This window comes from Aythya ferina (genome assembly GCF_964211825.1).
Source record: "Aythya ferina genome assembly, contig: HAP1_SCAFFOLD_106, whole genome shotgun sequence".
Classification (NCBI taxonomy): Eukaryota; Metazoa; Chordata; class Aves; order Anseriformes; family Anatidae; genus Aythya; species Aythya ferina.
In genome coordinates, this window is record NW_028181413.1 from 60001 (window position 1) to 72500 (window position 12500).

Sequence of the window (12500 nt, forward strand, 5' to 3'; positions counted from 1 at the left end):
CAGTCCGAGGGACGCTCGCGCCTCTGTCCCGCTTACAGCCGGCACACGGGCTCGCCTGCTCGCCAACGGGCTGTGCCGCTTCGGCTCCTCGCCTTGACGCCACGCTACACCTGGCGGATCGGGGCTGGGAGGGGAAGGGGGAGGAAGAGGGGAGGGGATTCACCTGTCCACTTCAGCACGACGAGGACCGTAGAGCTGGCGGCCGTCAGCTAACGGCGGCTGCCTACGCGCTTTTCTGGAGCCCTTCGCTTTCTTCCCCCGCCCTTCTTTTTGCTTCCCTTCTGCTTTCTCATTCCTTTCTTCATCGATTCGTTGGCTGAACGATCGATCCATCGATTCCTTGATTCATTCACTCACTCATTCATGCACTCATGCACTCACTCACTCACTCATTCATTCATTCATTCATTCATTCATTCATTCATTCATTCATTCATTCATTCATTCATTCATTCATTCACAAATACACCTCTTCTCGTTCCCTCCCTTCCCCCCTTCTCCCCATTGCCACGCCGCTCTTCCCCAGCAGCCGGCCGAGAAGCAGGGCAGAGCTCAAGATCGCCGCGAGGCGGGGAAGCGCCGTGTAGACGGACGGGGCTGCGGGCGGCGGACAGCCTCTGCCCTCGCTCGCCCGCGAGCCCGAGCCGAAGCGCAAGCCCGAAGCCGACTCCGAGCCCGATCCGCCCCGGCCGCGGAGCCGAGCGTCGCAGGAGGCGAGGCAGCTCCCGCCTGCCCGCCTTTGCGGGGGCCCCGGACGGGGCCCGCCCGGGGAGAAAAACGCTGGAGGCGAGCGCGAGCTCGTCGCTCTGCTCCCTCCCGCGCCATCTAGCTGCCCGCCGGCCGGGACACGGGCTCGGCGGGAGCCTGACGACCAGCCGGCTTGAAGCTCCGTGCCCGGAATAATGCGGACCCCTCTCGCCTACGTGTGGCGCCGGCTTCCCGCCGAGCGGAGCGGAGCGGAGCGGCCGGCGACGAGCTAGGAGGATTGCCCCTCCCGCCGCCCCCCCGCCCGACGGCTCGGCGGGGCTGCGGCGCGACGGGCGGGGGAGAGGGGGGGAGACGAGCCGGCGCCGCTCGAGAAGCCGAGAGCGCGGCCGCGCGCGGCCCCTGGCTGCATCGGGCTGCCGCTCGCTCTGCCGTCAGGGGCTCTGGCTCGCCTGCGAGCCACCCGTGCGACTCTGCGTGGCTGGGCGTGTGTCACTGCACTCAGCGATCCGTGCGAAACGAGGCGAAGCGAAGGCGCGCAACGGAAAGGCGGAGCGCCGCCAGCCAAAGCCAGGCCAAGCGGCGCCGGCAAAAGCAAAGCGAAGCGGAGGAGGAACGGCAAAGCGGAGCGAGCCGGAGCAGACGAAGGAAAAGCAAACGAGTGCCACGAACGCGACGCCAAACAAAACTCAGCGCTTCCACGAAAAGCAAAGCGAAGCAGGGCCGGCAAAAGCAAAGCAAAGGGGAGGAACTGGCGGCCGGTCTGCCGCGGGCTCCGAGTGGCTCTGGTGGCGGCCGGAGTCTGAGCGAACGCTTTCTCCGCACGCTTTGTACGACCTCTCGTCTCCCCGCCGACAAGCGGGACCCGTGCTTTCTTGTTGCTGCTGCTGCTGCTGCTTGTGTTTGTTTTTCTTTTTCCCCTTTTTCTTTTTAAAAGCGTGAACGATTCGAATGAATGGCGCCTCCCAGCCGTTCCCCTGCACGCGAGAGGCGTGTGGATGGACCTGGCGGGCCGCCGGAGGGAAGCGTGCGGGCACGCGCCCGTCTGTGCATGCGTGCGTGTGGCCGTGTAGACGAGGCAGCCGGGCCGCTCTCGAGCAGTGGCCGTGACGGCGGGGTAGACCTGACGGCTCCACGAGGCGGGAGGGGGCGGGGGGACAGAGCTGGGAGGAGGGAGAAGTAGACCTGGTGGCTCCACGGGGCGGGAGGGGGCGGGGGGACAGAGCGGGGAGGAGGAGGGAGAAGTAGACCTGGTGGCTCCACGGGGCGGGAGGGGGCGGGGGGACAGAGCGGGGAGGAGGAGGGAGAAGTAGACCTGGTGGCTCCACGGGGCGGGAGGGGGCGGGGGGACAGAGCGGGGAGGAGGAGGGAGAAGTAGACCTGGTGGCTCCACGGGGCGGGAGGGGGCGGGGGGGAGAGAGCGGGGAGGAGGAGGGAGAAGTAGACCTGGTGGCTCCACGAGGCGGGAGGGGGCGGGGGAGAGAGCGGGGAGGAGGGAGAAGTAGACCTGGTCGCTCCACGGGGCCCGGAGGGTGGGAGGGACGGGTAGACGTGGCGGCCTGCATCTGACAGCGGCCGTCTACGCACTTCAATGGCCGCCTCCGCCCCCTCCCCACTTCTCCCTCCCTCCCTCTCCTCCGCCCTTTGCAGCCTTTGCAGTGGACGGGGCGGGGCGGGGCGCCAGCGCCGGTCGGGAAGGCGAGGGCGCGGCCCCGGACCCCGGCTGCTTCGGGCCGCAGCTCGCTCTGACGTCAGAGGCTCTTGCTCGGCCGCCAGAGGCTCGCCACCTGTGCCGCTCAGTGCGGCTGACTGCCTGGCCGCTTTGCTTGAGCCGCTTTGCAAAATAACTACTCTTATCTTTACGTTTATTATTAGTTAGTTCTGTTGCCTGTTTTCCGCTGTAGCTTCAGGAATCGTGTCATTCCTTACCGTCTTTCAAAACCTCCCCCCCCCCCCTAGTCCTCAGCTCCCCCTCACCCCCCCCCCCCCCCCCCCCCCCCCCCAGCCTCCTCAGGCAAACGGCAGTTGAGCTCAGGTGGCGGCTCCCCAGTCAGCGGGGGTCCTGGAATAGACTTGGCTGGGTGGCCGACCCCCGCACCCCCACCTGCCAGCTGCGAAGGGACGGTTGGCGGGCTGTGGGGAGGCCGAAGTAGGTGACCCAGCGTTCCTGTGTGTGTAAACGCATCAAAAGAGCAAAAAACAAAGCGGAGTAGGAACGGCAAAGCAGAGCAAAGAAAAGGAAATCGGTGCCGGGAATACAAACCAAAACCCCCCAGAAAGATGCAGCTCTAAGGAAAGCATGTCGAAGCAGGTGCGGGAAAAGCAAAGCGGGGAAGAGCGACGATAAGTAAAGCGAGGAAAAGGAAAGCAAAGCAAAACGAACCCAAATCATTGGGAATCGTGTAATGTCGCTTATCGTCCTAAAAAACCTCACCCAAGCCCGTCCCCAGACGAACAGCAGCAGCGGGACCCACCTGGCGGCTCGCCGGACAGCGGGGGATGAGGAATAGACCATGCTGGCTGGGTGGCCAGGCTTCCTGTCGCCACCCTCCAGCTCCCGGGGGACAGTCGTCGGGCTGCGGGGAGGGAGGCCACGGTGTGCGCCTGAGGCTTTATGCGTTCATAAATACACCGATCGACTCGTCGCCCAAATCGGTGCGACGGTCTGCCAAAGAAGCCTACCTAGCACGGCAAAGCAGAGCTGAGCAATGCAACGCAAAGCAGAGCGAGACAAAGCAAAGCCCTGCTAGGGAAAAGAAAGAGGCAAAAGGAAAAGCAAAGCCAAGCAGGGCAAGAAAAACCAAAGCAGAAGAGGTCCAGGAAAAGAAAAGTGGTGTCACGAATACAAAGTAAAGCAAAGCAAAGCAAGGCAGGGCCAGCAAAAGCAAAACAAAGAAGGGTGGGGAAAAACAAACAAACAAAAAAAACACTAAGCTAAGGATTTCCTGGGGGGTGGGGGAAAGAAAAGCGGTATCTTGAATACAACGTCAAGCAAAACAAAGCAAGGCAGGGCCAGCAAAAGCAAAACAAAGAAAGGCGAGAAAAACCAAAGCAAAAGAGGTCCAGGAAAAGAAAAGCGGTGTCTTGAATACAACGTCAAGCAAAACAAAGCGAGGCAGGACCAGCAAAAGCAAAGCAAAGAAGGGCGAGAAAAACCAAAGCAAAGGAGGTCCAGGGAAAGAAAAGCGGTGTCACGAATACAAAGTCAAGCAAAACGCAACAAAGCGAGGCCAGGAAAAGCAAAGCACGGTCAGCAAGAGAAAATCCAAAGTAAAACAGGGCCAGGAAAAGCGAAGCAGTACCTTGAATACAAAGCGAAGCGAAGCAACGCAGGGCCAGGGAAAGCACAAAGCAAAGCAAAACGGTGCTGCCAAAACAAAATGCGGAGTTAACTTAGCGTCAGTCGAAATCGCACCCCCCACCCACCCCAGAGGAAAAGGGGCCCGTTGCTGGCTTACGGGGAGCTGGGCGTTTGAGAAGGCCAGGGTGTGGCAGCGGCCCCCGGTTGCCTCGGGCCGCCTCTCGCTCTCGCTCTGACGTCAGAGGCTCCTGCTCGGCCGCGAACGGCTCCCCACCTGTGCCACTCAGTTTGGCTGGCTGCCTGGCTGCTTTGCTTTAGCTGCTTATCGTTATATAAATTAATAATAATAATAATAATAATAATAATAATAACAACAACAATAACAATAATGCTATTATTATATACTACGAAAAAGTTATTAGAAATAAAAGTATTAAATAGTAATAGAAATAAATATCATTAAAACGTAATACAAATAGTAGAAGTAGGAATAATAATAGTCTTCTCCGTCTGTTTCCCCCTTTCGTTTTAGGAATCGAGTAGTTATTGATTGTTGTTCTCAACCCACACCCCTCCCCAGACGAATAGCAACGGAGCCCACCTGCTGGCTCTCCGGACAACGGTGGGCAACAAAATAGACCTGGCCCGGTAGCCAGATCCCTGTCCGTGCCCGCCAGCTCCGAGGGGACAGCTGCCGGGCTGCGGGCCGGCTAACTTTTCTGTGTGTTCAGAAACAAGTTTCATGAACTTCTTTATGCATTCATAAAGACAGCAAAGCTAAGGAAAGGAGCACAGGGAAAAACAAAGCGGTGCCACGAAAGGGAAAGCCAAGGAAAGAAAGCACTTTGAGGCAAAGCAAAGCACAGCGAGGCTAAGAAAGGTCCAGAAGAGCAGAGAAGGGAAAGCAAAGCACTGACAGGAATACGAAGCAAAGAAATAAAAAATAAAGCATGACCGCACAAGTAAAAACGTAGCAGGCTCAGGAAAGAAAAAGCAAAACAAAGCAAAGCAAAGCAAAGCAAAGCAAAGCAAAGTAGCACAAGGAACAACACAGCATTTCCAGGAGAGAAAAAGCAAAGCAATCTGAGGCAAGAACAGCAGAGGAAAGGAGGTATGGAAAAGCAAAACTGTGCCAGCAAGAGCAAAGCAAAGCAGACCAAGGCAAAACAAAGAGAAGCAGAGTGAACGTAGCGAGCTGGCGGCCAGCCCTCCTTTGGGTTCCAAGGGCCTGTTGTGGGGAGACCGGACGGCTCCATTTTGAGTACGGGTGGCAGCCAGACTTGGATAGTGGCCGGACCCTGATCGCCCCCTCCTCAGCCTTCTTCACAGCTCCTAGTCCACTGTGACAGCCGGCAAGAACCATGTCTTGCTTTAGCTGGTTTTATATATCTATATACATGTTGTTGTTGTTTGTTGTGGATTTCTTCCAGCGTAGTTGTGGGAATCATGTAGTTACTTACTGTCTCTGAGAACCTCACACACACAACTAGCAGTGTGGCCCACCTGGCGGCTCGCCGCATGGCTAGGGACAAAGTATGGACCATGTCGGGCGGCCAGGCCTAGTGCCCCCATGCGCTGGGTCCGAGGGGACAGTGGCTGGGCTGCGGGGAGGCCAAGTTCTGTGTCTGACGGTTTATGCGTTCATAAATTTACCAACCGACTCAGCAGCAAAATCAGTGAGACGGTCTCCAAAAGAAGCCTAGCACGGCACAGGAGAGCAGAGCAATGCGGATAAAAGCTGAGCAAGACAGAGTAAAACCCTGCTAAGGAAAAGCCCTGCTAGGCATAGGGAAAAGCAGTGACAACCAGGGCCTGCAAAAGGAAAGCACGGCCTGTAAAAACACATCAGATAGGTCCAAAAGGAAAACAAAAGAATGTAATGAACATTTAAAGAAAAATAAATAAATAAATAAATAATAATGATAATAAAAGAAATAGATGCAAAGCATATCCAGAAAAGGCAAAACATAGCAAGGCGAGGCAGAGCAGAGCGAAGCTAAACAAAGGCAAGCACGGCCCTATAAAGCAAAACAAAGAACGGCCAGGGAAGGCAAAGCTGAGCAAAGGAAAGTAGCGCCAGGAAAAGCAAAGCAGTGCCAGGAAAGAGAAAGAAGTGAAAATAAATAAATAAATAAATAAATAAATAAATAAATAAATAAAACAAACAAAAAAAAACAGCAATAAAAAGCACAACAAAGCGAAAAAGTTCGAGGTAAGGCAAATCAGAGCAGGGTTAAGAGAAGCTAAGCAGAGCAGAGAAGGAAAAGCAAAGCAATGCCAGGAATACAAAGCAAGGCAAAGCAAAGCAAAGCAAAGCATGGCCAGGCAAGGCAAAGCAGAACAAAAGAAAGTAGCAAAAGGAAAAGCAAAGCAGTGCCAGGAATACAAAGTAAAGCAAAACAAAGGTAAGCATGGCCTGAAAATGGAAGTGAGAGCAGGAGCAGGTGAAGGCAAAAGAGAGCAAAGCAAAGGTAAAAAAAGGCAAGCGTGGCCCCGTAAAGCAAAACAAAGCACGGCCAAGGAAGGCAAAGCTGAACAAAGGAAAGTAGCACCAGGAAAAGCAAAGCATAACCAGGGAAGACAAAGCAAACAAAGGAAAGCAAGGCAGTTTGAGGCGAGGCAAGGCAAAGCACAGCACGGATAGGAAAAGCAAAGCAGTGCCAGGTCTATAAAGCAAAGCTAAACCAAGGAAAGCATGGCCAGGGAAGGGAAGGCTGAGAAAGTCAACGCAGAGCAAAGGAACGTAGCACAAGGAAAAGCAAAGCATTTTAAGGAAAGCAAAAGCAAAACAACGTGAGGCAAAGCCGGGGCAAGAACAGCAGAGGAAAGGAGGTATGGAAAAGCAAAACTGTGCCAGCAAGAGCAAAGCAAAGCGGAGCAAGGCAAAACAAAGAGAAGCAAAGAAAACGTAGCGAGCTGGCGGCCAGCCCTCCTTTGGGTTCCAAGTGTCTGTGGGGGGGAGACCGGAGGGCCTCCATTTTGTGTACAGGTGGCAGCCAGACTTGGACAGTGGCTGGACCCTGATCGCCCCCTCCTCAGCCTTCTTCACAGCTCCTAGTCCACTGTGACAGCCGGCAAGAACCATGTCTTGCTTTAGCTGGTTTTATATATCTATATACATTTTGTTGTTGTTTGTTGTGGATTTCTTCCAGCGTAGTTGTGGGAATCATGTAGTTACTTATTCTCGTTGAAATTCTCACTGAACACTATCACCACACGAGTAGCAGTTAGGGGTCCCCTGGCGGCTCGCCGCATGGCTGGGGACAAAGAATGGACCATGTCGGGCGGCCAGGCCTGCTGCACCCGGCCTCCAGTTCCAAGGGGACAGTGGCTGGGCTGCGGGGAGGCCAAGTTCTGTGTCTGACGGTTTATGCGTTCATAAATTTACCATTCGACTCAGCAGCAAAATCAGCGAGACGGTCTCCAAAGGAAGCCTAGCACGGCACAGGAGAGCAGAGCAATGCGGATGAAAGCTGAGCGAGACAAAGCAAAGCCCTGCTAGGGAAAAGACCTAGCGGCATAAGGAAAAGCAATGACAAGCAAGGCCTGGAAAACAAAGCACGGCCAGAGAAAACACAAGAAAAAGATATAAAAGGAAAACATAAAGCATGGAATGAACATCAAATAAATAAAAAAATAATAATAATAATAAAAAAATGCAAAGAATGACCAGGAAAGGCATAGCATAGCAGAACAAAGTAGAGGAAAGCAAAGGTAAACAAAGGAAAGCATGGCCCCGTAAAGCAAAAAAAAAAAAAAGCAAGGCCAGGGAGGGCAAAGCTGAGCAAAGGAAAGTAACACCAGGTAAAGCAAAGCATAACGAGGGAAGACAAAGCAAGCAAAGGACAGCAAAGCAGTCTGAGGCAAGGCAAAGCACAGCATGGTTTGGAAAAGCAATGCAGTGCCAGGTCTGTAAACCAAAGGTAAACCAAGGAAAGCATGGCCAGGGAAGGGAAAGCTGAGCAAGTCAAAGCAGAGCAAGGGAACGTAGCACAAGGAAAAGCAAAGCATTGCCAGGAAAGCAAAAGCAAAGCAGTCTGAGGCAAAGCTGGGGCAAGAACAGCAGAGGAAAGGAGGTATGGGAAAGCAAAACTGTGCCAGCAAGAGCAAAGCAAAGCGGAGTACGGCAAAACAGAGAGAAGCAAAGCAAACGTAAGGAGCTTGCGGCTAGCCCAGTAAAACCAGTGGGACAGTCTCTAAAAGAAACCTAGCACAGCACAGGAGAGCAGAGCAATGCGGATAAAAGCTGAGCAAGACAGAGTAAAACCCTGCTAAGAAAAAGACCTAGCGGCATAAGGAAAAGCAGTGACAACCAGGGCCTGCAAAAGGAAAGCATGGCCTGTAAAAACACATCAGATAGGTCCAAAAGAAAAACAAAAGAATGTAATGAACATTTAAATTAAAAAAAAAAAAAAAAGGAAAAATAATGAGAACAAAAAAAAAAAATAGATGCAAAGCATGTCCAGAAAAGGCAAAACATAGCAAGGCAAAGCAGAGCAGAGCGAAGCTAAACAAAGGCAAGCATGGCCCCATAAAGCAAAACAAAGCATGGCCAGGGAAGGCAAAGCTGAGCAAAGGAAAGTAGCACCAGGAAAAGCAAAGCATAACTAGGAAAGATAAAGCAAACAAAGGAAAGCAAAGCAGTTTGAGGCGAGGCAAGGCAAAGCACAGCACGGATAGGAAAAGCAAAGCAGTGCCAGGTCTATAAAGCAAAGCTAAACCAAGGAAAGCATGGCCTGATAAAGCAAAACAAAGCAAGGCCAGGGAAGGCAAAGCACAGGAAGGCAAAGCAGAGCAAAGGAAAGTAGTACCAGGAAATGCAAAGCAGTGCTGGTTATGAGAAAGAAAAAAAAATATTAATGAGAAAAAAATAAAAACAAACAAACAATCAAAAAATAAATAAAACCACAACAAAGCGAAAAAGTTCAAGGTAAGGCAAATCAGAGCAGGGTTAAGAGAAGCTAAGCAGAGCAGAGAAGGAAAAGCAAAGCAATGCCAGGAATACAAAGCAAAGCAAAGCAAAGCATGGCCAGGCAAGGCAAAGCAGAACAAAAGAAAGTAGCAAAAGGAAAAGCAAAGCAGTGCCAGGAATACAAAGTAAAGCAAAACAAAGGTAAGCATGGCTGGAAACTGGAAGTGAGAGCAGGAGCAAGTGAGGCAAAAGAGAGCAAGGCAAAGGTAAAAAAAGGCAAGCGTGGCCCCGTAAAGCAAAACAAAGCACAGCCAGGGAAGGCGAAGCTGAGCAAAGGAAAGTAGCACCAGGAAAAGCAAAGCATAACTAGGAAAGATAAAGCAAACAAAGGAAAGCAAAGCAGTTTGAGGCGAGGCAAGGCAAAGCACAGCACGGGTAGGAAAAGCAAAGCAGTGCCAGGTCTGTAAACCAAAGGTAAACCAAGGAAAGCATGGCCAGGGAAGGGAAGGCTGAGCAAGTCAAAGCAGAGCAAGGGAACGTAGCACAAAGAAAAGCAAAGCATTGCCAGGAAAGAAACAGCAAAAGAATCTGAGGCAAAGCAAAGCAAAGCCGGGGCAAGAACAGCAGAGGAAAGGAGGTATGGGAAAGCAAAACTGTGCCAGCAAGAGCAAAGCAAAGCGGAGCAAGGCAAAACAAAGAGAAGCAAAGAAAATGTAGCGAGCTGGTGGCCAGCCCTCCTTTGGGTTCCAAGTGTCTGTTGGGGGGAGACCGGAGGGCTCCATGTTGTGTGCAGGTGGCAGCCAGACTTGGACAGTGGCCGGACCCTGATCGCCCCCTCCTCAGCCTTCTTCACAGCTCCTAGTCCACTGTGACAGCCGGCAAGAACCATGTCTTGCTTTAGCTGGTTTTATATATCTATATACATTTTGTTGTTGTTTGTTGTGGATTTCTTCCAGCGTAGTTGTGGGAATCATGTAGTTACTTATTCTCGTTGAAATTCTCACTGAACACTATCACCACACGAGTAGCAGTTAGGGGTCCCCTGGCGGCTCGCCGCATGGCTGGGGACAAAGAATGGACCATGTCGGGCGGCCAGGCCTGCTGCACCCGGCCTCCAGTTCCAAGGGGACAGTGGCTGGGCTGCGGGGAGGCCAAGTTCTGTGTCTGACGGTTTATGCGTTCATAAATTTACCATTCGACTCAGCAGCAAAATCAGCGAGACGGTCTCCAAAGGAAGCCTAGCACGGCACAGGAGAGCAGAGCAATGCGGATGAAAGCTGAGCGAGACAAAGCAAAGCCCTGCTAGGGAAAAGACCTAGCGGCATAAGGAAAAGCAATGACAAGCAAGGCCTGGAAAACAAAGCACGGCCAGAGAAAACACAAGAAAAAGATATAAAAGGAAAACATAAAGCATGGAATGAACATCAAATAAATAATAAAAAAAATAATAATAATAAAAAAATGCAAAGAATGACCAGGAAAGGCATAGCATAGCAGAACAAAGTAGAGGAAAGCAAAGGCAAACAAAGGAAAGCATGGCCCCGTAAAGCAAAAAAAAAAAAAAAGCAAGGCCAGGGAGGGCAAAGCTGAGCAAAGGAAAGTAACACCAGGTAAAGCAAAGCATAACGAGGGAAGACAAAGCAAGCAAAGGACAGCAAAGCAGTCTGAGGCAAGGCAAAGCACAGCATGGTTTGGAAAAGCAATGCAGTGCCAGGTCTGTAAAGCAAAGGTAAACCAAGGAAAGCATGGCCTGATAAAGCAAAACAAAGCAAGGCCAGGGAAGGCAAAGCACAGGAAGGCAAAGCAGAGCAAAGGAAAGTAGTACCAGGAAATGCAAAGCAGTGCTGGTAAAGAGAAAGAAAAGAAATATTAATGAGAAAAAAATAAAAACAAACAAACAATCAAAAAATAAATAAAACCACAACAAAGCGAAAAAGTTCAAGGTAAGGCAAATCAGAGCAGGGTTAAGAGAAGCTAAGCAGAGCAGAGAAGGAAAAGCAAAGCAATGCCAGGAATACAAAGCTAGGCAAAGGAAAACATGGCCAGGCAAGGCAAAGCAGAACAAAAGAAAGTAGCAAAAGGAAAAGCAAAGCAATGCCAGGAATACAAAGTAAAGCAAAACAAAGGTAAGCATGGCCTGAAAATGGAAGTGAGAGCAGGAGCAGGTGAGGCAAAAGAGAGCAAGGCAAAGGTAAAAAAAGGCAAGCGTGGCCCCGTAAAGCAAAACAAAGCACGGCCAGGGAAGGCAAAGCTGAGCAAAGGAAAGTAGCACCAGGAAAAGCAAAGCATAACCAGGGAGGACAAAGCAAACAAAGGAAAGCAAAGCACTTTGAGGCAAGGCAAAGCACAGCACGGGTAGGAAAAGCAAAGCAGTGCCAGGTCTATAAAGCAAAGCTAAACCAAGGAAAGCATGGCCTGATAAAGCAAAACAAAGCAAGGCCAGGGAAGGCAAAGCAGAGCAAGGAAAAGCAAAGCAAAGGAAAGTAGCACAAGGAAATGCAAAGTATTTTCAGGAGAGAAAGAGCAAAACACTCTGAGGCAAAGCAGGGGCAAGAACAGCAGAGGAAAGGAGGTATGGAAAAGCAAAACCGTGCCAGCAAGAGCAAAGCAAAGCAGAGCAAAGCAAAACAGAGAGAAGCAAAGCAAACGTAGCGAGCTGGCGGCCAGCCCTCCTTTGGGTTCCAAGTGCCTGTTGGGGGGAGACCGGAGGGCCCTCATGTTGTGTGCAGGTGGCAGCCAGACTTGGGCAGTGGCTGTACCCTGATCGCCCCCTCCCCAGCCTCCTTCACATCTCCTGGTCCACCGTGACGTTGGGCAAGAACCATGTCTTGCTTTAGCTGTTTATTTCTTTATTGTTGCCTTTCTTCCAGCGTAGTTGTGGGAATCATGTTGTTACTCCCAAAAAAGACCGTGCTGGGTGTGCAGGCCTGCTGCCCCCTCGTGCCAGTTCCGAGGGAGCGGTCGCTGGGCTGCGGGGAGGCCAAGTTCTGTGTCTGACGGTTTATGCGTTCGTAATTATAGCAATCGACTCGGCATCAAAACCCGCGGGACGGTCTCCGAGAGGAGCCCAGCACGGCACAGGAGAGCAGAGCAATGCGGATGAAAGCCGAGCAAGGCAAGGCAGAGCCCTGCTAGGGAAAGGACGGCGGGGTTGGTTCCCGGCCGGCAGGTGTTCCCCGCCTCGGGGCGCCGCGGGCGCCTCGTCTAAGCGCTGCGGACAGCAGCCGCCAGGTCTACCCGCGCGCGGTCGCCATGTTTGCTTAGCCGGCGGCGACCTGTAGGGGTCGCTGCAGGTCCGGCCGCGAGAACGGCGTCGGGGTCTGCCCGGCAGCGACGGGCGCGCGGGCGCGAGCGCGTTTGCGAGGGCTCCCGTCCGCGGGTCGGTCGAGCGGTTCCCGAGCGGGTCCGATGGCGCGGAAAGCGTCGGAAATTCCCGGAAAGGTGCGAAAAGTGCCGGAAGGGCCCGTGGGAAAAGCGAAGGAAGGCGGGCCGGCGCTGTCGGTTCCCGGCCGGCGGGTCTCCCCGTGTCCCCCTGAGGTTGCCAGGTCTACCGTGTGCCCCCCGTTGCCGCCACGTGTCCCC